At 36.4% G+C, this 25,163-nt stretch overlaps 1 protein-coding gene across 1 annotated transcript in view; it reads right to left on the bottom strand.

The window, feature by feature from the left end:
- SKAP1 (src kinase associated phosphoprotein 1) overlaps nt 1-25,163 on the bottom strand; it is a 296,817-nt gene that overhangs the window by 253,121 nt on the left and 18,533 nt on the right. The gene's annotated exons all lie outside the window — the stretch shown is intronic.

Genomic DNA, 25,163 nt, shown 5'->3' with positions numbered 1-25,163 from the left:
TCATTGGAAAAGACTCTGATGCTTGGAGGGATTGGGGGCAGGAGGAAAAGGGGACGACAGAGGATGAGATGGCTGGATGGCATCACTGACTTGATGGACATGAGTTTGAGTGAACTCCGAGAGTTGGTGATGGACAGGGAGGCCTGGCGTGCTGCGATGCATGGGGTCACAAAGAGTCAGACACAACTGAGTGACTGAACTGAACTGAATATGCCATATTAATAGGATAAAGGACAAAGACCATGTGATTGTCTCAATAGATGCAGAAAAAGCATTCGACAAAATTCAACAGCACTTTATGATAAAACAAACAAACAAAAACACTCAACAAACTGGAAATAGAAGGAAACTTTCTTAGCCTCATAATGATCACCTACAAAAACCCACTAACATCATACTTAATGATAGGTGAAAATCAACATACAGACCCCTCCCTTTTAAAATAAAGTCAGGGTGCCAGAAAAGGGAGCTCTAAGGCCCTACCCACCGATGTCAATTGCAGACCCAACTGGAAGAGATATATCACTATATCTCCAACAGGGAGAAGGTTGCTACTTTACTACAACAGGAGGAAGGAAAAAATTTCTCCTTGTCCTGCAAGAGTCTGGTCAATGAAAGACTGTTAACAATAACTCAGTCAACAAGAAGCCATTACACTTGGAACTTCCAGTTTTCTCCAGTGGTCTCTGTTTATAACAGCTCCTGCCAGTTCCTTCTTCTCCTCTATGAAAGAAAGTTCCTCTCTTTTGTTTTCTGGGCTTGCCTGTGGATAACCATGGTTGCATGTCCTTAATTGCAAGTCATTGCTGTTTCCAAATAAACCATTTTGCAGGTAAAATAACTGTTTGTTTTACTATTTTAGGTCAACAAATGAAAGGCTGAATACTTTCCCCCTGTTCCTAACGATCAGAAACAAGACAAGCTGTCTGCTCTTACCACTTATATTCAACATTGCACTGGTGCTAGACAGGGAAAATATGCAAAAAAAATGAAATTAAAAGAGTCTAGGTTAAAAAGAAAGAAGTAAAACTATCTCTACATGCAGATGACATAATCTTGTACATAGAAAACCCTAAGGAATCCACTGACAACTATTAGAACTAAAAAATGAGTTCAATAAGTTTGCAGGATACAAGATTAATATTAAAAATCAGCTGTATTTCTATACAGTAGCAATGAACAAGCCAAAATTAAATTAGGTAAATTCCATTTAAAATAATATAAAACAGAATTAATATTGAGGAATAAATTTAACAAGAGAAGGATAACACTTAAACTCTGAAAACTACAAAATATTATTGAAAGAAATGAAAGACCTTAAATTAAAGGAAGAAAATAAATGGGAAGACATCCCATGTTTACATATGAGACTTATGGCTATTAATATGGGAATATTTCCATATTGATCTAAATAGTCAATGCAATCTCTATTAAAATCTCAGTTGGATTTTTTGCAGAAACTGACAAACTAATCCTATAATTCATTTGGAAATTTAAGGTACCCAGAATAGTCAAAACAATTTTGAAAAAGGAGGACAACTTTCCCATTTTCTGATTTCAAAACTTACTACAAAGCTGCAGTAATCAACACAATATGGTATTGGTATAAAATCAGACACACAGATCAAAGGAACCGAATTGGGAATTTAGAAGTAAACCCTCACATTTATATTCAATAAATTTTTGACAAGGATGACAAGATAATGCAATGGAAAAATTGTTTTTTAATAAATGGTGCTGGAACAATTAAACATCCACATGTAAAGAAATGAAATTGAACCCCTACCTCATACAATATACAAAAATTAACTCAAAATAGATCATAGACCCAAACACAAAAGCTAAAACTATAAAACTATTAGAAGAAAATAGGCACAAATCCTTGTAACCTTGGATTAGATAATAGTTTCTTAGATATGATGCCAAAAGAACAAGCAACCAAAGAAACAAATTGGACATCAAAATTAAAACTATTGTGGTTCAAAGGATGCTATCAAGAAAGTGAGAAAATTTTTGCAAATCATGTATCTAATAGGAGACTTATATACAGAATATATAAAAAGCTCTTACAATTCAATAATAAAAACACAAATAACCTGATTTTTAAAACAAAGAACCTAAATAGACATTTATCCAAAGAAGATATACAAATGACTAATAAACACATGAAAAGATGCTTAACATCAGTTGTTATCAGGAAAACAATAATCAATACCACACTGAGGTACCAATTTCACATGGCTACTGTCAAGAAGATGGACAAAAATGAGTGCTGTTGAAGATGGAGAGAAATTAGGATCCTTATACATTGCTAGTGGGAATGTAAAATGGTGTTGTTACTTTGTAAAAGTCTGGCAGTTCCTCAAAAAGCTAAAAAGAGAGTTGCCCACCAATTCCACTACTAGGTATATACACAAGAGAAATGAAAACAAGTGTTCAAATAAAAACTTGTACACAAATGTTCATAGCAGCATTATTCTTAACAGCCAAAAAGTGGATAAGTACTAACACCCATCAACTGATGAACAGATAAACAAAATGTGGCAGCAATAAAAAAGGAAATGCTGATACATGCCACAATACAAATAAATCTCTGAAATCATAATTTCATCCATCAAAGGAAACCAGAAGCAAGGGTCACATATAGTATAATTCCATTTATATGAAACATACAGAATGGGCAAAAATCTATAGGAATAGAAAGTAGATAAGCAGATGCCTAGGGCTGTGGGAGAGAGGGATGCAGATTGAAGAATGAAGGCTAAGAGGGTTCAAGTTTTCTTTGGAAAATGAGGAAAAATGTTCTAAACAACTCTGTGAATACCATACTAGAAGCCATTGGACTGTACCCTTTAAATGGATAGGTTTTATGGTATAAGAACTACATTTCAATGAAGCTGTTAAAAAAGATAGAGTGCCTGATGAACTATGGAATGAGGTTTGTGACATTGTACAGGAGACAGGGACCAAGACCATCCCCATGGAACAGAAATGTGAAAAAGCAAAATGGCTGTCTGAGGAGGCCTTACAAATAGCTGTGAAAAGAAGAGAGGCGAAAAGCAAAGGAGAAAACGAAAGATATAAGCATCTAGATGCAGAGTTCCAAAGAATAGCAAGAAGAGATAAGAAAGCCTTCTTCAGCGATCAGTGCAAAGAAATAGAGGAAAACAACAGAATGGGAAAGACTAGAGATCTCTTCAAGAAAATTAGAGATTCCAAGAGAACATTTCATGCAAAGATGGGCTCAATAAAGGACAGAAATGGTATGGACCTAACAGAAGCAGAAGATATTAAGAAGAGGTGGCAAGAATACACAGAAGAACTGTACAAAAAAGATCTTCATGACCCAGATAATCACAATGGTGTGATCACTCATCTAGAGCCAGACATCCTGGAATGTGAAGTCAAGTGGGCCTTAGAAAGCATCACTACAAACAAAGCTAGTGGAGGCGATAGAATTCCAGTTGAGCTGTTTCAAATCCTGAAAGATGATGCTGTGAAAGTGCTGCACTCAATATGCCAGCAAGTTTGGAAAACTCAGCAGTGACCACAGGACTGGAAAAGGCCAGTTTTCATTCCAATCCCAAAGAAAGGCAATGCCAAAGAATGCTCAAACTACCGCACAATTGCACTCATCTCACATGCTAGTAAAGTAATGCTCAAAATTCTCCAAGCCAGGCTTCAGCAATATGTGAACCGTGAACTTTCTGATGTTTAAGCTGGTTTTAGAAAAGGCAGAGGAACCAGAGATCAAATTGCCAACATCCGCTGGATCATGGAAAAAGCAAGAGAGTTCCAGAAAAACATCTATTTCTGCTTTATTGACTATGCCAAAGCCTTTGACTGTGTGGATCACAATAAACTGTGGAAAATTCTGAAAGAGATGGGAATACCAGACCACCTGACCTGCCTCTTGAGAAATCTGTATGTAGGTCAGGAAGCAGCAGTTAGAACTGGACATGGAACAACAGACTGGTTTCAAATAAGAAAAGGAGTATGACAAGGCTGTATATTGTCACTCTGCTTATTAAACTTACATGCTGAGTACATCATGAGAAACGCTGGACTGGAAGAAACACAAGCTGGAATCAAGATTGCCAGGAGAAATACCAATAACCTCAGATATGAAGATGACACCACCTTTATGGCAGAAAGTGAAGAGGAACTAAAAAGCCTCTTGATGAAAGTGAAAGAGGAGAGTGAAAAAGTTGGCTTAAAGCTCAACATTCAGAAAACAAAGATCATGGCATCTGGTCCCATCATTTCATGGGAAATAGATGGGGAAACAGTGGAAACAGTGTCAGACTTTATGTTTGGAGGTTCCAAAATCACTGCAGATGGTGACTGCAGCCATGAAATTAAAAGACGCTTACTCCTTGGAAGAAAAGTTATGACCAACCTAGATAGCATGTTAAAAAGCAGAGATTACTTTGCCAACAAAGGTCCATCTAGTCAAGGCTATGGTTTTTCCTGTGGTCATGTATGGATGTGAGAGTTGGACTGTGAAGAAAGCTGAGCGCCGAAGCATTGATGCTTTTGAACTGTGCTGTTGGAGAAGACTCTTGAGAGTCCCTTGGACTGCAAGGAGATCCAACCAGTCCATTCTGAAGGAGATCAGCCCTGGGATTCCTTTGGAGGGAATGATGCTGAAGCTGAAACTCCAGTACGTTGGCCACCTCATGAGAAGAGTTGACTCATTGGAAAAGACTCTGATGCTGGGAGAGATTGGGGGCAGGAGGAGAAGGGGACGACAGAGGATGAGATGGCTGAATGGCATCACTGACTTGATGGACGTGAGTCTGAGTGAACTCTGGGAGTTGGTGATGGACAGGGAGGCCTGGTGTGCTGCGATTCATGGGGTCGCAAAGTCGGACACGACTAAGCGACTGAACTGAACTGAACTGAACTGAATGTAATAAGTGTAATAATGTGTTTCTCTGGTGGCCCAGATGGTAAAGAAACCACCTACAATGTGAGAGACCTGGGTTCAGTCCCTGTGTTGGGAAGATCCCCCGGAGGAGGGCATGGCAATCCACTCCAGTATTCTTGCCTGGAGAATCCCAATGGACAGAGGTGCTTTGGCAGGCTACAGTCATGGAGTCACAAAGAGTCGGGCACTACTGAGCAACTAAGCACAGCACAATGTGAACAAAAAATTTAAAGAGGAAAAAAATTTTTTTAATATTCAATGTAATAAAACAGAAAAATATAATGTAGCAAATAATAAACTCATAAAATGATATATAACTGATGATAATATTGTGAAAAGTTAGAGTCCTCTATTAAAAACAAGCTATAAGGATATATTGCATAGCATGGGGAATATAGCCTATGTTTTATAGTAAGTGTAAATTGAGAATAATCTATAAAATTTTTTAATCACTATGTTGTACACCTGAAACTAATATAATATTGTAAATCAACTATACTTTAATTAAAAAAGAAAAAAGTTAACAGAAACAAGGGAAAAAGAAAAGTAAAGAATTTCTACGTAAAAAGATAGTTAATTTGTTTACTGTTTAAAAGATATTCACCTGAAATAAGGTGAGACTGAAATTAAAAGACAGGTATGCAAAATGTCCTAAACAAATTTTCTTAAAAAGCAAGAATAGCAATAATTCATATCAAAGTAGAACACAAACAAGCCAACAGAGTAATTTTATTTTATATAAAGTACAATCCATAATAGAAATGACCTGTTATGTGCTAAATAGAATAGCACAAAAATATATACAGTGAAAAATTCGAGATAAAAATATATAATTATAGAGGGCAGTTATGTCCAATAGAAATAAAATTACACACTTAATTTAAAATTTTCTAGTAGCCTCATTTCAAAAGATAGCCCCAAAAGAGAGAAAATTAATTTCAGCAGTATTTATTTTATTTAACTCAATAGATACAAAATATTATGATTTGGGGCTTCCCTGGTAAAGAATCTACCTGCCAATGCAGGAGACATGAGTTGTATCCCTGATCTGGGAAGATTCCACATGCTATGGAGCAACTAAGCCCGTGTGCCACAACTACTGAGTCTGTGCTTTAGTCTGGGAACTGCAACTACTAAGCCCTCCTGTCACAACTACTGAAGCCCAAGCACCCTAGAGCTCGTGCTCCTCAACAAAAGAAGCAACAGCAGAAACAATGAGAAGCCTGCATATACCACACTAGGGAGTAGCCTCTGCTTGCCACAGCTAGAGAAAAGCCTATGCAGCATTGAAGATCCAGCACAGGCAAAAGTAAATAAACAAATTTATTTTTTAAAACCAAAATAGTATGATTTCAATATGTAATGAACAAAAAATAATTATTGAGCTATTTTACCTGTTTTTGTATTATATCTTCAAAACCTATGTTCATTTTACACTTAACAACACATATCAGTTCAGACTAGTCACATTCAAATGCTCATATTTATGAAAATTAATTAAGCACTGGATTACCAAAAAAATCAATAATTTCTTAAAAACTGAAAATTAGAAAGATCTATTTTATGATGAAAACAAAATAAAACAAGAACTTAACATTTAAAAGAGTTAAAAAATCTCTCCATACTTAAGACATTTGAAAACACATGCACACATACATTGTGGGTCATAGAGGAAACTCAAAACTATAATTACCAACTATTGAGAAAATAGCCTGTGTAAAATATTATGAAATATAACCAGCATTGTACAGAGTGATCTCTTATTTATAGACCTTTATAGACCTCAATATTTCCAATATTAAATAAGAAAGGATGAAAAGAAATACATGAAGCAACAAATTCAAAAAATCAGAAAAGGGCAATAAACCAGCCTATGGAAAGCAGGAGAAAGAAAACAATAAAGATAAAAACTGAATGAAAAAGTTAGAACAGTGGTTGTCTAACAGTGCTCTCTGGAGTCATGAGCATCTGATAACAAAGAGGACACTAATAGATGGAGAAATATACCATGTTCATGGATCAGAAGAATCACTATAGTGAAAATGAATATACTACCCAAAGCAATCTATAGATTCAGTGCAATCCCTATCAAGCTACCAATGGTATTTTTCACAGAGCTAGAACAAATAATTTCACAATTTGTATGGAAATACAAAAAGCCTCGAATAGCCAAAGCAATCTTGAGAAAGAAGAATGGAACTGTAGGAATCAACCTGCCTGACTTCAGGCTCTACTACAAAGCCACAGTCATCAAGATAGTATGGTACTGGCACAAAGACAGAAATATAGATCAATGGAACAAAATAGAAAGCCCAGAGATAAATCCATGCACCTAAATGCTTCTGCACAGCAAAGGAAACTATAAGCAAGGTGAAAAGACGGCCTTCAGAATGGGAGAAAATAATAGCAAATGAAGCAACTGACAACTAATCTCAAAAATTTACAAGCAACACCTGCAGCACAGTTCCAGAAAAATAAATGACCCAATCAAAAAATGGGCCAAAGAACTAAACAGACATTTCTCCAAAGAAGACATACAGATGGCTAACAAACACATGAAAAGATACTCAACATCACTCATTATCAGAGAAATGCAAATCAAAATCACAATGAGGTACCATCTCACGCCAGTCAGAATGGCTGCTATCCAAAAGCCTACAAGCAATAAATGCTGGAGAGGGTGTGGAGAAAAGGGAACCCTCCTACACTGTTGGTGGGAATGCAAACTAGTACAGCCACTATGGAGAACAGTGTGGAGATTCCTTAAAAAACTGTAAATAGAACTGCCTTATGACCCAGCAATCCTACTACCGGGCATACACACTGAGGAAACCAGAACTGAAAGAGACACGTGTACCCCAATGTTCATCACAGCACTGTTTATAATAGCCAGGACATGGAAGCAACCAAGGTGTCCATCAGCAGATGAATGGATAAGGAAGCTGTGGTACATATACCAATGGAGTATTACTCAGCCATTTAAAAAAATACATTTGAAAGAGTTCTAACGAGGTGGATGAAACTGGAGCCTATTATACAGAGTGAAGTAGCCAGAAAGAAAAACACCAATACAGTATACTAACGCATATAAGTGGAATTTAGAAAGATGGTAACGATAACCCTGTATGCGAGACAGCAAGAGACACAGATGTATAGAACAGTCTTTTGGACTCTGTGGGAGAGGGAGAGGGTGGGATGATTTGGGAGAATGGCATTGAAACATGTATAACATCATATAAGAAATGAATCACCAGTCCAGGTTCGATGCAGGATACAGGATGCTTGGGGCTGGTGCACTGGGATGACCCAGAGGGATGGTATGGGGAGGGAGGAGGGAGGGAGGGGTTCAGGATGGGGAACACATGCACACCCGTGGTGGATTCATGTTGATGTATGGCAAAACCAATACAATATTGTAAAGTAATTAGCCTCCAATTAAAATAAATAAATTCAAATTTAAAAAAAAAGAGGAGTTGGAGAGGTATCAATTGAGTGAGACTCTGGGAAACTCCCTTCCTTCCCTCCCCTACAATTCCCCTTTACTTTAATCACAAGTGCTTGGCTTTTATCTATTTATACACTGGGATTTCATATAAGATCTTAACTTTGAAAAGGGTTCCATTGCACAACTTAGTGGCTAAAAAACCACTTAAAAACCATTACTTTCACTGAACTTAAAAATAGTGAGAAAAACATATATAAATGCTAAATAAGTATAAAAGCTGGAATTTTTCACGGGTTAGGGGGAAATCCAATAAATTGATGTACTGTCAGCAAATGTAATCAAGGAAAAAGGAAAGAAAGCACAAATATACAGAAATTAGACAGAATAAAAAGAAGCAATAAAAACCACAATTTTTAAAGATAATGAAATATTTGACAAAATTGGTGAGATTTCAAGTTATTTTAATTTTCTTCTTTGTGCTTTTATGTCTATGTAAATTTCATTTTTATCCCTTTAAAAGATTATTTTCAAAAATAAAGTGCCATGTAAACAAAATAAAATGTCATGCAAATAAACTCTTAGTGAAAGTTTCTGAGAAAAATAAAAATTTTTAAAACTGAATTGAGAAATAGACCCCTGAACAGGCTAAAAACCAGGGGAAGAATAACGGAGGCAGAAGATAGGATTAGTGAAATAGAAGATAGAATGGTAGAAATAAATGAATCAGAGAGGAAACAAGAAAAATGAATTAAAAGAAACGAGGACAATCTCAGAGCCCTCTAGGACAATATGAAACGCTCCAACATTCGAATTATAGGAGTCCCAGAAGAAGAAGACAGAAAGAAAGATCATGAGAAAATCCGTGAGGAGATAATAGTTGAAAACTTCCCTAAAATGGGGAAGGAAATAATCACCCAAGTCCAAGAAACACAGAGAGTTCCAAATAGGATAAACCCAAGGTGAAACACCCCAAGACACATATTAATCAAATTAACAAAGATCAAACACAAAGAACAAATATTAAAAGCAGCAAGGGAAAAACAACAAATAACACACAAGGGGATTCCCATAAGGATAACAGCTGATCTTTCAATAGAAACTCTTCAGGCCAGGAGGGAATGGCAAGACATACTTAAAGTGATGAAAGACAATAACCTACAGCCCAGATTACTGTACCCAGCAAGGATCTCATTCAAATACGAAGGAGAAATCAAAAGCTTTACAGACAAGCAAAAGCTGAGAGAATTCAGCACCACCAAACCAGCTCTCCAACAAATTCTAAAGGATCTTCTCTAGACAGGAAACACGAAAAGGGTGTATAAACCCGAACCCAAAACAATAAAGTAAATGGTAACGGGATCATACTTATCAATAATTACCTTAAACATAAATGGGTTGAACGCCCCAACCAAAAGGCAAAGACTGGCTGAATGGATACAAAAACAAGACCCCTCTATATGCTGCTTACAAGAGACCCACCTCAAAACAAGGGACACATACAGACTGAAAGTGAAGGGCTGGAAAAAGATATACCACGCAAATAGAGACCAAAAGAAAGTAGGAGTGGCAATACTCATATCCGATAAAATAGACTTTAAAACAAAGGCTGTGAAAAGAGACAAAGAAGGCCACTACATAATGATCAAAGGATCAAACCAAGAAGAAGATATAACAATTATAAATATATATGCACCCAATATAGGAGCACCGCAATATGTAAGACAAATGCTAACAAGTATGAAAGGGGAAATCAACAATAACACAATAATAGTGGGAGACTTTAATACCCCACTCACACCTATGGACAGATCAACTAAACAGAAAATTAACAAAGAAACGCAAACTTTAAATGATACATTAGATCAGTTAGACCTAATTGATATCTATAGGACATTTCACCCCAAAACAATGAATTTCACCTTTTTTTCAAGTGCTCATGGAACCTTCTCCAGGATAGATCACATCCTGGGCCATAAATCTAAACTTGATAAATTCAAAAAAATCGAAATCATTCCAAGCATCTTTTCTGACCATAATGCATTAAGATTAGATCTCAATTACAGGAGAAAAACTATTAAAAATTCTAACATATGGAGGTTGAACAACACACTTCTGAATAACCAACAAATCACAAAAGAAATCAAAAAAGAAATCAAAATATGCATAGAAACTAATGAAAATGAAAACACAACAACCCAAAACCTGTGGGACACTATAAAAACAGTGCTAAGAGGAAAGTTCATAGCAATACAGGCATACCTCAAGAAACAAGAAAAAAGTTATATAAATAACCTAACTCTACAACTAAAGCAACTAGAAAAGGAAGAATTGGAGAACCCCAGAGTTAGTAGAAGGAAAGAAATCTTAAAAATTAGGGCAGAAATAAATGCAAAAGAAACAAAAGAGACCATAGCAAAAATCAACAAAGCCAAAAGCTGGTTCTTTGAAAGGATAAATAAAATTGACAAACCATTAGCCAGACTCATCAAGAAGCAAAGAGAGAAAAATCAAATCAATAAAATTAGAAATGAAAATGGAGAGATCACAACAGACAACACAGAAATACAAAGGATCATAAGAGACTACTATCAGCAGTTGTATGCCAATAAAATGGACAACGTGGAAGAAATGGACAAATTCTTAGAAAAGTACAATTTTCCAAAACTGAACCAGGAAGAAATAGAAAATCTTAACAGACCCATCACAAACACGGAAATTGAAACTGTAATCAGAAATCTTCCAGCAAACAAAAGCCCAGGTCCGGACGGCTTCACAGCTGAATTCTACCAAAAATTTCGAGAAGAGCTAACACCTATCCTACTCAAACTCTTCCAGAAAATTGCAGAGGAAGGTAAACTTCCAAACTCATTCTATGAGGCCACCATCACCCTAATACCAAAACCTGACAAAGATGTCACAAAAAAAGAAAACTACAGGCCAATATCACTGATGAACATAGATGCAAAAATCCTCAACAAAATTCTAGCAATCAGAATCCAACAACACATTAAAAAGATCATACACCATGACCAAGTGGGCTTTATCCCAGGGATGCAAGGATTCTTCAATATCCGCAAATCAATCAATGTAATTCACCACATTAACAAATTGAAAAATAAAAACCATATGATTATCTCAATAGATGCAGAGAAGGCCTTTGACAAAATTCAACATCCATTTATGATAAAAACTCTCCAGAAAGCAGGAATAGAAGGAACATACCTCAACATAATAAAAGCTATATATGACAAACCCACAGCAAACATTATCCTCAATGGTGAAAAATTGAAAGCATTTCCCCTAAAGTCAGGAACAAGACAAGGGTGTCCACTTTCACTGCTACTATTCAACATAGTTCTGGAAGTTTTGGCCACAGCAATCAGAGCAGAAAAAGAAATAAAAGGAATCCAAATTGGAAAAGAAGAAGTAAAACTCTCACTGTTTGCAGATGACATGATCCTCTACATGGAAAACCCTAAAGACTCCACCAGAAAATTACTAGAGCTCATCAATGAATATAGTAAAGTTGCAGGATATAAAATCAACACACAGAAATCCCTTGCATTCCTATACACTAATAATGAGAAAGTAGAAAAAAGAATTTAAGGAAACAATTCCATTCACCATTGCAACGAAAAGAATAAAATACTTAGGAATATATCTACCTAAAGAAACTAAAGACCTATATATAGAAAACTATAAAACACTGATGAAAGAAATCAAAGAGGACACTAATAGATGGAGAAATATACCATGTTCATGGATCGGAAGAATCAATATAGTGAAAATGAATATACTACCCAAAGCAATTTACAAATTCAATGCAATCCCTATCAAGCTACCAGCCATATTTTTCACAGAACTAGAACAAATAATTTCAAGATTTGTATGGAAATACAAAAAAACTCAAATTGCCAAAGCAATGTTGAGAAATAAGAATGGAACTGGAGGAATCAACTTGCCTGACTTCAGGCTCTACTACAAAGCCACAGTCATCAAAACAGTATGGTACTGGCACAAAGACAGACATATAGATCAATGGAACAAAACAGAAAGCCCAGAGATAAATCCACACACATATGGACACCTTATCTTTGACAAAGGAGGCAAGAATATACAATGGAGTAAAGACAATCTCTTTAACAAGTGGTGCTGGGAAAACTGGTCAACCACCTGTAAAAGAATGAAACTAGATCACTTTCTAACACCGCACACAAAAATAAACTCAAAATGGATTAAAGATCTAAATGTAAGACCAGAAACTATAAAACTCCTAGAGGAGAACATAGGCAAAACACTCTCAGAAATAAATCACAGCAGGATCCTCTATGATCCACCTCCCAGAATTCTGGAAATAAAAGCAAAAATAAACAAATGGGATCTCATTAAAATTAAAAGCTTCTGCACAACAAAGGAAAATATAAGCAAGGTGAAAAGACAGCCTTCTGAATGGGAGAAAATAATAGGAAATGAAGCAACTGACAAACAACTAATCTCAAAAATATACAAGCAACTTATGCAGCTCAATTCCAGAAAAATAAACAACCCAATCAAAAAATGGGCCAAAGAACTAAATAGACATTTCTCCAAAGAAGACATACGGATGGCTAACAAACACATGAAAAGATGCTCAACATCACTCATTATCAGAGAAATGCAAATCAAAACCACAATGAGGTACCACTTCACACCAGTCAGAATGGCTGCGATCCAAAAATCTGCAAGCAATAAATGCTGGAGAGGGTGTGGAGAAAAGGGAACCCTCCTACACTGTTGGTGGGAATGCAAACTAGTACAGCCACTATGGAGAACAGTGTGGAGATTCCTTAAAAAATTGCAAATAGAACTACCTTATGACCCAGCAATCCCACTGCTGGGCATACACACCGAGGAAACCAGAATTGAAAGAAACACATGTACCCCAATGTTCATCGCAGCACTGTTTATAATAGCCAGGACATGGAAACAACCTAGATGTCCATTAGCAGATGAATGGATAAGAAAGCTGTGGTACATATACACAATGGAGTATTACTCAGCCGTAAAAAAGAATTCATTTGAATCAGTTCTGATGAGATGGATGAAACTGGAGCCGATTATACAGAGTGAAGTAAGCCAGAAAGAAAAACACCAATACAGTATACTAACACATATATATGGAATTTAGAAAGATGGCAATGATGACCCTGTATGCAAGACAGGGAGAGGGTGGGATGATTTGGGAGAATGGCATTCTAACATGTATACTATCATGTAAGAATTGAATCGCCAGTCTATGTCTGACGCAGGATACAGCATGCTTGGGGCTGGTGCATGGGGATGACCCAGAGAGATGTTAAGGGGAGGGCGGTGGGAGGGGGGTTCATGTTTGGGAACATATATAAGAATTAAAGATCTTAAAATTAAAAAAATAGAAAACTAAACTAAAATAAAATAAATAAAAAGATTATAACCAGTTCACTTAAAAAAAAAAAGCAGGGGAAAAGAAGAAAAGGTTGCTAAAATGTTTCTCTAAATTCGTATTAATATAATTTTTAATATGTTTTTCAAATCTTTAAGTAATGAATAATTCTGGTTCTATATAAATTATTTCAGAGCCTAGAAAAAGAAGCTTCTCGTATTATTTGGTATAACATAGCATAACCACAGTTCTAAAAGAGCACAAAAGGGAATCAGTTTAAAGTTAATACAGAGGGAAGGGTGGGATGAAGCGATAGTTAAGGAGTCTGAGATTGACAGGGACATACTGCTCTGTTTAAAATGGTTAGCCAGTGGGGACCTACTGTGTAGCTCAGGGAACTTTGCTTGGTATTATGAAATGATCTAGATGGGAAGAGAATCTGAAGGGGAATGGATGCATGTGCATATATGACTGAGTCATTCTGCTGTGCACCTGAAACTAACACAGCTAGTTTCATGTATATTATACTCCAATATAAACGTTTAAAAAAATTTTAATTAAAATTTTAAAAGTTAATATAGATACAAAAATCCTAAATAAAACACCAGTAGATCACACCTAACAGTATATTAAAAGAACAATACAGTTTATCCTGGTAATATAAAGATGTTTCAATATTATTGACATATTACATACTAATACATCTCTTATAAGTAGTGTTAGTTGCTCAGTAATATCTAACTCTTTGCAATCCATGAACTGCAACTGACCAGGCTCATCTATGCATGAAATTCTCCAGGCAAGAATACTGGAGTGGGTAGCCATCCTCTTCTCCAGGGGATGCTCCTGACCCAGGGATCGAACCTGGATCTCTGAAATTGAAGGCAATTTCTTTACCATCTGAGCCACTAGGGAAGCCCATTTATATAATAGGTTAAAAGAAAAGTTTATACAAACCTTTTTGTAAATGACAAAACTTTCTCTGATGATATTTATTATCTGTTTGTGACAAAACTATATTGTGTGTGTGTGTGTATGTGTGTGTGTGTGTGTGAGTTGCCCAGTTGTGTCCAACTCTTTGCAACCCCATGGGCTGTAGCCCACAAGGCTCCTCTGTCCATGGAGTTCTCCAGGCAAGAATACTGGAAAATTCCACAGACAGGGGAACCTGGTGAGCTACAGTCCATGGGGTCACATATGTAAGTAAAGAATACCTTCTCAACTAGCTTCATATTTATGGCTGAAAAACTATATCATTATTACTAAAGATTGTTTTTTCAGCTACTCCCACTGTCAAATAACATTGTTGTGGAGGTTTTACACAAAAATAAGTCTTAGAAGGAAAAAGAAGTCTTAGAAGGAAAAAGAAGTCATTATGTGCAGATATTATGACCAAATACATATAAGCTTAAAGTATGAACTTGGGAAACTTTTCCAAATTTTAAGAATTCACTTGGGTAACCAGAAAATAAATGCTTTAAAAATTGATACCTTTCTGGGCAATAGAAGAATAGCTTGTGTTGCAATGATTTTCCCACAGATAAGAATTGTCAACACTAAACAAAAAAATTAAGAGCACCTATTTTAGGGCACTGAACAGTAGCCAAGGGCTTCTCTGGTGGCCCAGCGGTAAAGAATCTGCCTGCAATGTAGGAGATACAGGCAGGAGACAAGGGTTCAACCCCTGAGTGGGGAAGATCCCCTGGAAAAAGGAAATGGCAACCCACTCTAGTATTCTTGCCTAGAAAATCCCAATCCATGGGGTCACAAAAAGTTGGATACAACTAAACAAAAAAACAATGAAAGCAGTAGCCAAAGCAGGCAGAAATTGGTGGGGATTTGATCCTTGAAAGAAAAGAACTACTGGATGAGACTTTTATTTATATAGCTTTTCACCTAAAGGTACTCCCAGTTCATTTGGTGTGGAGTGGCTGGGGCGCACCCTTAGGCAAAAAGCTTAGTGGACTGTGGGAAAACACCAGTGCTACAACTTAACGTATATTTGGAGTCTCAGAAGAAGATTAAAACCAGAATAGGACAGAAAATGTACCAGAAGAAATAACAGAAAAAATAAGAGTCAAAATTTTCCCAAATTTGGTGAAAAAATAGCAATTTACAGATTCAAGAAGCTCAGTGGAAGCTCAGTTGGATAAATATAAAGAAAACTAAACACAGGTAAATTACAGGCAAACTGCTGAAAACCTAAAATAAAGAGAAGAATTTCAAAGAAGCCAGAGAAAATGATCTATTACACACAGAAGAATAATTATAGGAATGAGAGTTGACTTTTCATCAAAAATAATGGAGGCCAGAAGATGCTAAAATAACATATTTAAAATTTTGAAAAGAAAAAGGGAAAAAACTTGTCAACACAGAATTCTATATCCAGTGACAATAACTGTCCAAATGTAAAGACAAAATAAAGACACTTTTCAGATAAACAAACACTGAGAAAAATTTTTGCCAAGAAACCTGCTTTAAAAAGAAATCTAAATGAAATTCGTCAGGCTGAAGGGAACTGACGCTAAAGGGAAACTCAGATCAACAGCAGTACCAAAATGCTAAACATGTGGGTAAATATAAAACATTATCACTTTTTTCTCTTAATCTCTTCGAAAGATAACTGGCAATCTGAAGCAGAGATTATAAAACGGCACTGCACAGCTTATTATATATATAATATAATATTATATATATATATATCAATATATATATATATGTATATATATATATATATATAGCAATAAAACAGAAGATGTGGAAAGGAGAGTAAATGAAGCACCTTTTGTGGTATAAAATTAATTCTGAGTAGCCTGTGATAAGTTAAGGAACACACTGTAATCAGTGGAACAACCCTAACAGACAAAACAAACAGGAACAATTTTTTTAAAATAGAGAAATCAAAATGGAATATTAAAAAGCATTTGAATAACTTTCTGCAAGGGCAAGTATAGCCAAAAATGTGACAGCTGGAAAAGAAATAGTTCAATGGTAGACCCTAAATCCATCCCTAGCAATAGTTGCATTAGTTGTAAATGAACTAAACACTTCAATTAAAAAGCAGAGACTGTCTGACTGAATAAAAATGCAAGACCCAATTATATGCTGTCTGTCTACAGGAGACACTTTTTTTCCTTCCAGTTTTATTGAGATATAATTCACATATAGCATTGTTTAAGATGCACAGCATAATGATTTGACATACATATGCCATGAAATGATTACCACAGTAAAATTATACTTATCATCTCATACAGATAGAAAATTAAAGAAATAATTTTTTTCCTTGTAATAAGAACTCTAAGCATTTACTCTCTTAACAACTTTTATATATACTGTTGTTGTTGTTTTGTTACTAAGTTGTGTTCTACTCTTTCACGACCCCATGGACTATAGTCTGCCAGGCTCCTCTGTCCATGGGATTTCCTAGGCAAGAATACTGGAGTGACTTGCCATTTCCTTCTCCAGGCGATCTTTCCAATCCAGGGATCAAACCTGTGTCTCCTGCATTGGCAGCCAGATTCTTTACCACTGAGCCACCAGGGAAGCCCTATATATACTGTACAGCACTGTTACTTATATTTACCATGCTGTACATTACATCCCTAGTACTGACTTATGACTGAAAGTTCGTAACTTTTGACCATTCATCCAATTCCCTCTCCCTCAATGCCCAACTTCTGCTAATCACAAATCTGATCTCTTTTTCTATGAGCTTGATTGTTTTTGAAGTATAATTGACCTACAACAGTATGTCAGTTCCTGGTATACAACAAGCATGCACACTGTTGTTTCAGTCATGTCCTACTCTTTGTGATCCTATGGACTGTAGTCCACCAGGCTCCTCTGTCCATTGGATTCTCCAGGCAAGAATACTGGAGTGGGTTGCCATGCCCTCCTCCAGGGGATCTTCCCAACCTAGGGATTAAACCCAAGTCTCATTATGTCTCCTGCATTGGCAGGTAGGTTCTTTACCACTAGAGCCACTTGGGAAGCCCAGTATACAACACAGTGATTTACAATTTCTATACACTTAAAAATGATCACCACAGTAAGTCCAGTTATCATCTGTCACCATCCAAAGATACTACATAGTTACTGGCTATACTCTCCACACTGTACATTTCATATTCATGGCTCATTTATTTTGTAACTAGGAGTTTGTACCTCTTAGTATCCCTCACCTTTCTCCTTCCCCTCCCTGCTCTCCACTCTGGCAGCCATCTGCTTGTTCTCTGTAGCTATCACTGTTTCCGTTTTGTTACGATTGTTCATTTGTTCTTTTTTTTTTTAGGTTCACATGTAAGTGAAATCACACAGTATTTGTCTTTCTCTGTATGATTTATTTTACTTAGCAGCATAACACCCTCAAGGGCATCCTTGTCTTGTTCCTGACCTTAGAGGAAATGCATCCAGCTTTTCATCATTCAGTATGATGCTAGCTGTAGGCCTGTCATATATGGCCTTTCTTATGTTGAGATATATTCCCTCTATAACCATTTTGTAGAGAGTTTTTATCATAAACGGATGTTGAATTTTGTCAAAGTCTTTTTTCGTAACATATAATGATCATATGATTTTTATTCTTCAATTTGTTAATGTGGTATATTACATAGATTGATTTGTAGATACTGAATCATCATTGTACCCCTGGGATTAATCCCACTTGATCATGGTATATGATCCTTTTAATGTATTTATTTGGTATGTTAATATTTTGTTGAGGGTTTCTGCATTCATGTTCATCAGTGATATTGACCTGTAATTTTCTTTTTTTTAATTATTATATCTTTGTCTAGTTTTGGTATCAGGGTGATACTGCCTTCACAGAATGAGTTCTCAGAAGCATTCCTTCCTCGGTAATATTTTTGGAATAGTTTGGGAAGGATAGGTGTTAATCGTTCTCTAATTGTTTGGTAGAATTCACCTATAAAGTCATTTGATCCTGGAATTTTGTTTCTTGGGAGTTTTTAAAATACTGATTCAATTACTGGTAATTGGTCTATTCATGTTTTACATTTCTTCCTGATTCAGTCATGGAAGAATGTATATTTCTAGGAATTTGTCCATTTCTTCTAGGTTGTCCATTTTATTAGCATATAATTATCATAGTAATCTACAAGAGACACATTTTAAATAAGAAGGCACAGAGAAAATAATCTTAAAAAATAGTGGAGATATATATATACACACATATGTATACATATGTATATTTATATGGATAACTGATTCACTTTGGTGTACATCTGAAACTAACACATTGTAAATCAACTATATTCAAATAAAGACACAGGCTGGAAAAAAGAATGGAAATTATACAGTATGCTAAGAGTAAGCATAAGGAAGATGGAATGGCTATATTAATGTCAAAGTAGACTTCAGGACATGGAATATTACCAGATATAAAAAGAGATATTTCATAATGATAAAAGGGCCAAGTCATCAGGAAGACAGAAAAATTATAAATGTGTATGCATATAACAGGAGAAGGAAATGGCAACCCACTCCAGTATTCTTGCCTAGAGAATCACGTGGACAGAGGAGCCTGGTGGACTACTGTCCATAGGGTCGCACAGAGTCAGACACGACTGAAGCAACTTAGCATGCATGCATGCATTGGAGAAGGAAATGGCAGCCCACTCCAGTATTCTTGCCTGGAGAATCCCAGGGACAGAGGAGCCTGGTGGGCTGCCGTCTATGCGGTAGCACCGAGTCGGACACGAAGGAAGTGACTTAGCAGCAGCAGCAGCAGCATGCACGTAACAAAATAGCTTCAAAATTACTTGAAGCAAATTCCAACAGAACTAAAGCGAGAAAAAAACATGTCTACAACCACAGTTGGAAATTTTACTATCCTCTTTAAGAAACTAGTAAAACTACTAGATAAATAATCAATAAAGAGATAAAGAATGTGAGCAACACTATTAACTTTGATCCATTTGGCATTCATACAATGCTACATCTAACAACTACAGAATATACTTTTTTTAAGTGGATGAAGTGTTCACCAAGATATACATTATTCTAGGCCATAAAATAAGTCTTATAAACACCAAAAATCTAAAATCTTAGAGTATGTTCTCTAATCAAAAAGAATTAAGTTAGAAATCAATAACAATGAGATATCTAAAAAGCCTCAACAATTTAAAGAAACATAATTCAAAGAGGAAATATTCTTCTTTAAATAAATTGAATGATTATAAAATAAAATATTATAAAAATTTAAAAATTATAAAATCCATCCAAATTTGTAAGATGCAGTTAGAGCCACACTTAAGGGAAACACATAGCTTTAAATGTTTATGGTAGAAAAGAAGAAAGGTTTAAAATCAATGATCTAAGTTTTCATCTTAAGAAAGTAGAAAAAGAAGACCAAATTAAACTCCAAATAGAAAAAAGAAAATAATAAAAAATAAGAATGGAAGTCAACTAAATAGAAAGCAGAAAAAGCATTGCTTGGTTCTTTTAAAAGACCAATAAATTTGATAAGTCCATAAAGATTTTATTAAGATTCATAAAAGCAATACAGAGAAATACCAGTATCAGATTGAGAGGAGAAAAGGAAGAAAAAGTATTTCTCAGACTTTAGAAAACAAACACAAACATATTTACTTTTCCCTAATAAAAAAGGCATTGCTACTCATTGTATTAATAGAAACACTGGAAAATAAATCAATTGATATAAGGAACACAATTACAATTATTTACAATCCCATCACTCGTTCAGTTTTTATTCTGTGCTGACATAAGTTTATTTTCATTTACAAAAATGAGATATCAAAAGTTTTGAACTTTTTCCACTAAACACTGGTTATATCACAGATCATATAATGAAGTATTTTGTAACCAATTAAAAATAATATTCATGAGGAAATGGAACAAATTCGAATATTCTCACAACGTATTTTTAACACAATACTGAAGGAAAAGGAGAAGAAGAGGAAGACGAAGAAAAAAGGAGAGTGGGAGGGGAGAAGGAAGATTGAAGGACTGACATTACTCAACTTAAAGACTTACTACTATGATGCAGTGATCAAGATAGAGTAGTACCATTGGAAGAACAGACACAGATTAATGGAACAGAACAGAGAACACAGAAATAGACCTATACAAACACAGTCAGCTGATCTTTGAAAAAAGATATAAAGCAATTCAACTAAGAGAGGATAAGCCTTTTTAACAAATTGTGCTGGGACAACTAAACAATCAAATTTTTTAAAAAAGGCACAGCTCTCCCTTTATACAAAAATTAACTCAAGTAAATCACAGATGGAAATGCACACAGGAGAAAATGTAAGTGGCCTTGGGTTTGGCAATGGGTTTTTCGTTATAAGACCAAAAGCATGATCCAATGATCCATGAAAGAAATAATTTAGACTTCATAAAAATGAAAAACTGCTGTTCTACAAAAGCTAGTGTTAAGAGAATGAAAAGACAAGCCACAGACTGGTAGAAAATCTTTACAAAACACATACCTAATAAAGGATGTATATCCAAAATAGTTAAAAACTCTTAAAACTCAATAATAAGAAAACAAACAACCCAATTTTGAAATGGACATAAAATGTGAACAGAGACCTCACTGAAGAAGATACACTGATAACAAAAAAGCAAATCAGCATAATCGTATGTCATTAGGAAACTGCAATTCAAAACAATGATATATCACTATATACATCCTCGAATGAACAAATTTTTTAAAATTGACAATACCAATGACTGACAAGGATGCAGAGCAACCAGAATCTTATCAATTGCTGATGGGAATGCCAAATGGTATATCCACTTTGGAAGATGGCTTGGTTTCTTACAAAGCTAAATGTAGTCTTACCATAAGATCCAGCGATCATACTCCTAAGTATCCACCCAACTGACTTGAAAACTTAAGTCCACAGAAAAATCTGCACATTTAGATTAGAGCAGCTTTATTTACATTTGCTAAATTTTTGGAAGCAATCAAAATGTCCTTCAGTAGGTGAGAGGATAATAAATTGTGATATATACAAACAGTGGAATACTATTCAGTGCAAACAAGAAATGAACTCTCAAGAAATGAAAAAACATTCAGTTCAGTTCAGTTCAGTCGCTCAGTCATGTCCGACTCTTTGCAATCCCATGAATCACAGCACGCCAGGCCTCCCTGTTCATCACCAACTCCCGGAGTTCACTCAAACTCATGTCCATTGAGTTGGTGATGCCATCAGCCATCTCATCCTCTGTCGTCCCCTTCTCCTCCTGCCCCCAATCCCTCCCAGCATCAGGGTCTTTTCCAATGAGTCAGCTCTTCGCATGATGTGTCATTGGGGAACCTTAAATGTATTAAAGAAATGGAGTAGCCATCATAGTCAACAAAAGAGTCTGAAATGCACTACTTGGATGCAATCTCAAAAATGACAGAATGATCTCTGTTTGTTTCCAAGGCAAACCATTCAATATCACAGTAATCCAAGTCTATGCCCCCACCAGAAATGCTGAAGAAGCTGAAGTTGAACAGTCTACAAGAACTTCTAGAACTAACACCCAAAAAAGATGTCCTTTTCATTATAGGGGACTGGAATGCAAAAGTAGGAAGTCAAGAAATACCTGGAATAACAGGCAAATGGCCTTGCAGTACAGAATTAAGCAAGGTAAAAGCTAACAGAGTTAGCAAACACCTTCTTCCAACAACACAAGAGAAGACTACACATGGACATCATTAGATGGTCAATACCGAAATCATATTCTTTGCAGCCATGATGGAGAAGCTCTATACAGTCAGCAAAAACAAGACTGGGAGCTGACTATGGCTCAGATCATGAACTCCTTATTGCCAAATTCAGACTTAAACTGAAGAAAGTAGGGAAAATCACTAGACCATTCAGATATGACCTAAATCAAATCACTTAAGATTACACAGTAGAAGTGAGAAATAGATTCAAGGGATTAGATCTGATAGACAGAGTGCCTGGAGAACTATGGATGGAAGTTCGTGACATTGTACAGGAAGCAGGGATCAAGACCATCCCCAAGAAAAAGAAATGCAAAAAGGCAAAATGGTTGTCTGAGGAGGCCTTATAAATAGCTGTGAAAGGAAGAGAAGCAAAGGGCGAAGGAGAAAAGGAAAGATATATCCATTTGAACGCAGAATTCCAAAGAATAGCAAGGAGAGATAAGAAAGCCTTCCTCAGTGATCAATGCAAAGTAATAGAGGAAAACAATAGAATGCGAAAGACTAAAGAGCTCTTCAAGAAAATTAGAGACCAACGGAACATGCAAAGATGGGCACAAAATTGGTATGGACCTAACAGAAGCAGAAGATATTAAGAAGAGGTGGCAAGAATACACAGAAGAACTGTACAAAAAGGATCTTCATGACCAAGACAATCATGATGGTGTGATAACTCACCTAGAGCCAGACATCCTGGAATGTGAAGTCAAGTGGGCCTTAGGAAGCATCACTACGAACAAACCTAGTGGAGGTGATGGAATTCCAGTTGAGCTATTTCAAATCCTGAAAGATGATGCTGTGAAAGTGCTGCACTCAATATGCCAGCAAATTTAGAAAACTCAGCAGTGCCCATGGGACTGGAAAAGGTCAGTTTTCACTCCAATCCCAAAGAAAGGCAAGGCCAAAGAATGCTCAAACTACCGCACAATTGCACTCACCTCACACACTAGTAAAGTAATACTCAAAATTCTCCAAGCCAGGCTTCAACAGTATGTGAACCATGAACTTACAGATGTTCAAGCTGGTTTTAGAAAAGGCAGAGGAACCAGAGATCAAATTGCCAACATCCGCTGGATCATTGAAAAAGCAAGAGAGTTCCAGAAAAACATCTACTCTGCTTTATTGACTATGCCAAAAACCTTCGACTGTGTGGATCATCACAAACTGTGGAAAATTCTGAAAGAGATGGGAATACCAGACCACCTGGCCTGCCTCTTGAGAAATCTATATGCAGGTCAGGAAGCAACAGTTAGAACTGGACATGGAACAACAGACTGGTTCCAAATTGGGAAAGGAGTACATCAAGTTTGTACATCAAGGAGTACATCAAGGCTGTATACTGTCACCCTGCTTATTTAACTTACATGTAGAGTACATCATGAGAAATGCTGGGTTAGATGAAGCACAAACTGGAATCAACACTTCTAGGAGAAATATCAATAACCTCAGATATGCAGATGACACCATCCTTACAGCAGAAAGCGAAGAAGAACTAAAGAGCCTCTAGATGAAAGTGAAAGAGGAGAGTGAGAAAGTTGGGTTAAAACCCAACATTCAGAAAACTAAGATCATGGCATCTGGTCCCATCACTTCATGGCAAAAGGATGGGGAAACAGTGGAAACAGTGACAGACTTTATTTGGTTGGGGGGGGGGGCTACAAAATCACTGCAGATGGTGACTGCAGTCATGATATTAAAAGATGCTTGCTCCCTGGAACAAAAGTTATAACCAACCTAGACAGCATATTAAAAAGCACAGACATTACTTTGCCAACAAAGGTCCACCTAGTCAAAGCTATGGTTTTTCCAGTAGTCATGTATGGATGTGAGAATTGGACTGTGAAGAAAGCTGAGTGCCGAAGAATTGATGCTTTTGAACTGTGGTGTTGTAGAAGACTCTTGAGAGTCCCTTGGACTGCAAGGAGATCCAACCAGTCCGTCCTAAAGGAAATCAGTCCTGGGTGTTCATCGGAAGGACTGATGCTGAAGCTGAAATTTCAACACTTTGGCCACCTCATGCAAAGAACTGACTCATTTGAAAAGACCCTGATGCTGGGAAAGATTGAAGGCAGGAGGAGAAGGGCACGATAGAGGGTGAGATGGTTGGATGGCATCACTGACTCAATGGACATGAGTCTGAGTAAACTCTGGGAGTTGGTGATGGACAGGGAGGCCTGGTGTGCTGCAGTCCATGGGGTCACTGAGCGACTGAACTCAACTGAACTGATGTGAAAGAAGCCTATGGGTGAAAAAAGCCAATCTGAAAAGGTTACATATTGTATGGTTCCCACTACATAACATTCTGGAAAAGGCAACATTATAAAAAAATTCAGTGGTTGGCAAGGGGTTCAAGAGGAGTGAGAGGGATGAATAGATAGAGCACAGGAGACCTTTAGGGCAGTGAAACTATATTGTATGACACTTTAATGGTTGACACGTGGCATTTTGTAATTGTCAAAACCTATAGGACTTTACAACACAAAGAATGACCTTTAATGTCTGTAGATTTCAAAGCAGGTTGGGGGATCTCAGGGAAAATTGCAGATAAACAACATAATCTAACTAATTACAAATACATGAATTAAACTCATTGAATGGGGGAAAGGTGCTGACCTAAGTAACATTGGTAATGGGTAGTCTATAAGACTAAAGGCAAAAGGAACTGCAGGTGAATACTGGA

Source organism: Ovis canadensis, chromosome 11 (assembly GCF_042477335.2).
Source record: "Ovis canadensis isolate MfBH-ARS-UI-01 breed Bighorn chromosome 11, ARS-UI_OviCan_v2, whole genome shotgun sequence".
Classification (NCBI taxonomy): domain Eukaryota; kingdom Metazoa; phylum Chordata; class Mammalia; order Artiodactyla; family Bovidae; genus Ovis; species Ovis canadensis.
The sequence above is the reverse complement of the archived record's forward strand: the minus strand, read 5'-3'. Positions and strand labels throughout refer to the sequence as shown.